Genomic DNA, 6000 nt, shown 5'->3' with positions numbered 1-6000 from the left:
GTTTTATTCTGAGATTAATGACATTTTGCACACTTGACCTTCAAAACAAGATGAAAGTTTAGATTAGATTTAGAATAACCACCCCATTGATTTTCCCAACCCTCTAAGGAGTATAAATCCCAGCCAACGCCGTGGACTGCAGTTACATTTTAACAAAATACAAAATGTTTCGCTGAAGGGTTGTTTCGTCACACCTAATCAGCGTTTTTCTCAAAAAGTGGAAGAACCTTGTTATTTGCAAGCTCCCTCTTATCTTCTACCCCCCTTCCCCATTCTGTTCAGTTTTATATATTAAATTACCATCTTATAGTAGCCCCCGAGAAAACAATTTTTTTCTGACATCTTTGAGGATGCTGTGTGGAGGGAGATTATTAAAGAGAGGAAGTTCTGAGATAGAAAAAGGTATGAGGGGTGGGTAGGAATCTAGGTGGGGTTAGAATGTGGAGGAGCGACGGACGTATGAATACAACCCTCCCGTTCCAGTGCAGTTGGTACGCAGGCGCATTCAGACCAACCTCACCATGAATCCGGGGACCCCTGCTATGTAGTATATGTAGTGAACCACTTGGAGTGACCTTTAGCAGAGGTGATGGTTATTAAAGATGCCACTGCACCACTGGCTTCTGCCAGTTGACTGTTGTGTAATATTCAATTGCCTTTCATTACAGCGGTGAGAATACAAGATAGACCACCAGACTATTTGCTTCAATCACATTCATTCATCGTCTTATACATATTATAAATTCAGTTATGTTACTCCTGATTGACCCGAACCAAGTATTTGATTCACTTGATCTTGCCATGTCCCTCGGGCCTTCCCAATCTTTTCTACCATCCAAATTTTGGTAAACACATTAATGGAGCTAAAAGCATAAGGATATCTCTAGGATAACGTCGAAATATTTAAAATAAATTAAGTAATAGTTATTATTTCCTAATCTGTCTCTGATCATTATTTGATCTATTTGAAAAAGGGGGGCAGGAAATACATGGTTATTACTAAAATAGCTAAATGTTTTTAATAAACATGTTACGCTTTTGTTTAATTCCAGTCAAAACATATCACATTACATTAATTTTACACTTTTATTTAATTCATGTCAAAAAGTTTACATTAATTTTTACAACATTTTTTTCAATTCATGTCAAAACTTAATACATTGCAATAATTTTTTAGATCTTTTCAATTCAAAGTCAAAACAAAATAAATGTACGGTAATATAATAAAAGAGTAGTTATACCTACCCATTACAAACATATCAATATGGCAATATCTTGATACAATGACATTTTTAAATGTAGGTATATCAATTTTTGAACAACTAATTTAAAAAAAATTGTGTTATTTTATTTCACAAATTACTCATAATAAAATAAAATATAGTATATTAGCGACACCTTCCAGATCGGAAGATACTCTCAGTTTCGCCCTGATGTAAAACCACTATTCAGAATTGAAACGTCGCTTTAAATGGCTTTGGCCGTGTTTGGTGACCAAAAATACATACATTAATTACTTTGACTAGTTTTCAAAGAGTATTTCAATTGGTGCTTTCGCTTGGAGACTCTTTGATCAACAGAGATTTAAAAAAGGGCTCGTCCGGGATTTGAACCCGGGACCTCTCGCACCCAAAGCGAAAATCATACCCCTAGACCAACGAGCCGATCGATTGTTACGAATTATTTAAAGAAGATAATATATTTTCAGGTTAAACGTGATAAAACTTTAATCGTCTTTTTAATGACACAAATAAAATAAAGAATCCGCTGATGTGGGATTTTATTTATTTGTTATTTATTATTATTAATGTTCTCTTTTACAACGAATAACAACATGGCTCGTTGGTCTAGGGGTATGATTTTCGCTTTGGGTGCGAGAGGTCCCGAGTTCAAATCCAGGAAAAGCACCTTTTTATATTTTGTTTAAAAGTGATTGCAGCGGCATTGGGACTAATCAAATTTAGTGATTAAAATTATTTACCATTTTTTATGTAATACTTTGTAATACTGTGGTATGATATGAAGGTGAAGTGAAGGGGATGGAAATTTGGTGGAGAAGAGGAATATAGGGAAGTACCTGTCTATTCAGATTTTGTCGTTTTGTGGGCTTCCACCGTGGCGATAAACAGAAATCTAGTAAAACTATATTGGTTTCAAACAATCTTTAGAGTTTTTATTTTGAAACCACTCAGGAAAGAATTACTCCATTACTGGTGTACTCAATAATTTAAGCTCACAAAGTAATTATGTAGGGAGCTAAACTTAAGCGGCTAGCTTGACTTAGCAGGAGCGTGACTTAGCAGGGACTCCCGGGTTCATGGGGTGAGATTTGTACAGGTCTTGATTGCGGATTTGTATGCCTACGAGCTGCGACTACACTGACCCCATGTTCCTACATCTTAATATCCTTTCCTTCGTGTCCTTAAAAATACCCGCCAACACAGCATCCCGATAGATGACGTTGCTTCTGTGAGCAGCTAACGTAAAGAGGATTTTTTTAAATTTTATCAAAAAATAAAATTCTCTTGTCTTTCCGTGAATACCATAACAAAGTCAATCATAATCAGTAAGGTTAAAAAGAGACGCCTTGATAGTTTGGACGTGCTGAGAGATTGGAGGAAGAAAGCAGTGCAGAAGTTATGTCGAGAATTAGAATGGTAGAAGAAATCAGGGACACCCGATGAAGTATGGAGACATGTCAAGAGTTGTTAAATCAGAAGGGTATGTATGAGACGATATATGAATGTGAATAACGCACGGAGTGAGTTGAAAAACCGAATTGTTTGGCGGTCCATCCTCTCTGTCTACCCCCGAGGAAAAGGCGTGATGAAAACGAGTTATTTTTATTTTTTATTTATTAATTTTATTTTAATAATTTGTACATTTAAGGTTACATATTACTAAATAATTGTTACATGTTTATATGATATATTTTCTCCTGCTTGATGTGGCTCCTACACAACTTATTGAAGCTTCCAACTGGTGACTCTAAGTTTGCTGACAGCGCATTATAGTACTTCATCCCCTTTATATAATATACTATTCTGAATATTCCCTTGTCCTTTTTTGGTAGCCTGATTTCATTGCACCCTTGTTTTATGTTTGTGTATGTCCTTGTTGTATACAATTTTATTTGAGAAATATTGGGGTAACAGGTTGTTTACTATTTTTCGTACAAATATCATCGTGGTCGAAGTCAGTATGTGTTTCACCGTTAGTCAATTTAGTTCCTTTAACATTTTATTTATTTTTGAATATCTATTTCGTCGGAGTATTTCATTTCCCTCCCCCGCCGAATTTCAAACCCCCGACTTCCGAGTTCAGATCAAGAAGCGAACCGCTCTATCTGAGTTCACCACGTTATTTTAGGTAGGAATATATCAATTAGTTAACTATTTGAAATTCATCTACCGACAGTTATCATTCATTACATTTTATTTTGTTGCCCGTTTGAAATTACTGGTCAATAAACATAATTACTGATATTCTTAAATATAATAGAATTTATGGAATCATTATTTCATAATTTGTCATTACCAAAATTTAAAAATAGGTAATCAAGTATTTTTCCCTAATATATTGAAGTCAATACTAAATTCGTATGACTCATTACTCGTTATTTCCCAAAATCAATTGAGGGTGTATTTTATTATAAATTTTAATTAGTTGTGCACCATGAATCACCAGTAAACAATACCAGAAGTGGTAGATGTGTCTCTTTGTTAAACCGCTTCTCAATTTATCATAAATCAATACTCAATAATTAACAAACTGACATTTACTGACACATTTCTATAATTTTGTAAAGGAACCATGAAATTTTTATGTATTCTAAAACTAAACCAGCGATTTTTTAACAATAGTAAATAGCATAACTCCCCAATTAGTGTTAATATTACTCTACTCACTTAGTTATAACATTTGTAATAATATTACATCTACACCAAATGATTTTTTTGGATTTGTATTCTCTATTTCATGCGCCAAAAAAACTTACCAATATCGAATAATACTAATTTATTAAGAATTTATTCGTAATCAGGTTTAAAGTCCAGGACTTTAACGAATGAGTTGATAGCTTTCATGTTAAGCTTTTAGGAAAAGATACATGTAATATCGTGATATCGCGGAATACGTGTTCATAAAAATCATAATATTTTGGCATTTCGACATTATACGAGGGTGGTCTGAAAAGTTTCCGACCTAACAATGAATCAAGAGTTTTTTTCTTAATTTTTTATTTATTTTTCTACATAGTCTCCTTGTAACTCTACACACTTCTCCCAGCGATGCTCCCATCTCTCTAACCTATCCAAATAGTACTCGGGGTTTTTCTCTGCAAAATAATTGTTCACAAAGGTGCCAATTGCCATTGCCTCGTCATTTGACGAAAATCTCTGTCCTCCGAGCGCATTTTTTAGATTACGGAATAAAAAGAAGTCACTTGGGGCTAGATCTGGTGAGTAAGGCGGATGGTCAAGCAGTTCAAACCGTAAGTTAAACCGCTGAGGTGTAAGACGGCGCGTTGTCTTGGTGAAACGGGATTTTCTTTTTCGGCAAATGTGGCCGTTTTACCCAATTTCTGCCTTCAGCTTGTCGAGTAATGATGCGTAGTATGCTCCTGTAATATTTTTTTCCATTTTGAAGATAATCAATTAAGATAACTCCATGAATTTCCCAAAAAACAGTCGCCATCACTTTCCCAGCCGAGAAAACAATTTTTGCTTTTTTTTGAGCCGGTTCCCCCTTTGCAGTCCACTGTTTTGACTGTATTTTTGTTACGGGCGTATATTCTAATGACTTTAGGTGTATCCAAATTTCATCTACGGTAATTAACCGGCACCAAAAATCGGATTTATTGCGTCACTGGATAAGCACCTTTCATAGGCATCTTTCTGTAAATTCCCACCTTTTGTACTTGTGAGTTTATCCTTGTTTGTTCCTTTTTTTCTCTTGTTCTTTGTTCTGCTTTAACTCTATTTTTTATTTTGTACTATATGCGAAACTATTTTTGATTTTTCACATTTGTATATTAATATGATTTTGATGTTGTTATAATGTTAATGACAATAATTGAATAATTTGTAGAACGCCGTTATTGTAAGCATCACCTCAAGGGCGCTGTGCAAAAAAACATTCCTTCATGATCATCAATAATTATTCTTTACAACTAAATAATCAGTTATTTATAATGTCGCGGACCGTGAAAAGTTTCAGGCTATTTGAAATTGACGTATTTATAAACGGTATACTATTCTACGCAGTTTAATGCATTTGTAAATAGTATATTATTCTGCTAATGACTTTGGGTAGATAAGGCCCAGTTGTTTCGCAGAAATTCACGAGAGACAAAGTCATGAAATGGCCTTCCGGCGTCAATATGTTTTTTTGACATTTGAAAGGTTATCGTTTAAGTCCGTTTCAGCCTTTGAACAAATTGTGGTCAGCAGGAGAGGACTGGTGGAAAGTTGAAACGCAACTAGAATCTGCATTTAACTCTTCAGGCCTCGGAAGCACATTACTAGCCACAAACATCATATTTCATTATAGCCTCTAGGGCCTAGGGTGTTAAGTGACGTACTTGCCTTACTTGTCTTATTAATTGATTCCTGACACAATTTGGAGTAAAAAATGGTAAATTAAATTTTGGTCTCCGAAGACTTAATTATCATCTAAAAACATATACAACACACATAGTTGGACAGCTAGTGTTGATGTGAGGGGTTGGGCAATTACTCGGCTGTGTGACCAGTAATATTATGATATCATATTACAGACTAATTCGAACAGAACAAAGTCCATAATACACATATATTGTATTTTTAACCTGTTATTTTATAATCCGGTGAAGTCATTTTTCAATACCTAGGCATATAATCAAGTACTGATAAAATTTGATAAAAAACTCTGAATGGAAAGGTAAAAATCGATAAAAAGTATTGTTATCAGTTTCAAATGGTTTGCTATTGCGTTTAGATGTGTCCGACAAACGCAACATTA

At 34.6% G+C, this 6000-nt stretch overlaps 1 non-coding gene across 1 annotated transcript; it reads right to left on the bottom strand.

Annotated features, from left to right (window-relative positions):
- Window positions 1-1592: 1592 nt before the first annotated feature.
- TRNAP-UGG (transfer RNA proline (anticodon UGG)) lies at window positions 1593-1664 on the bottom strand. The gene has a single exon. It is a non-coding gene; the product is annotated as a tRNA-Pro (tRNA).
- Window positions 1665-6000: the final 4336 nt, after the last annotated feature.

This window comes from Hesperophylax consimilis, chromosome 13 (assembly GCF_061612785.1).
Source record: "Hesperophylax consimilis isolate HC1 chromosome 13, BYU_Hcon_1.0, whole genome shotgun sequence".
Classification (NCBI taxonomy): domain Eukaryota; kingdom Metazoa; phylum Arthropoda; class Insecta; order Trichoptera; family Limnephilidae; genus Hesperophylax; species Hesperophylax consimilis.
This window is presented reverse-complemented; position numbering and strand designations above follow the sequence as displayed.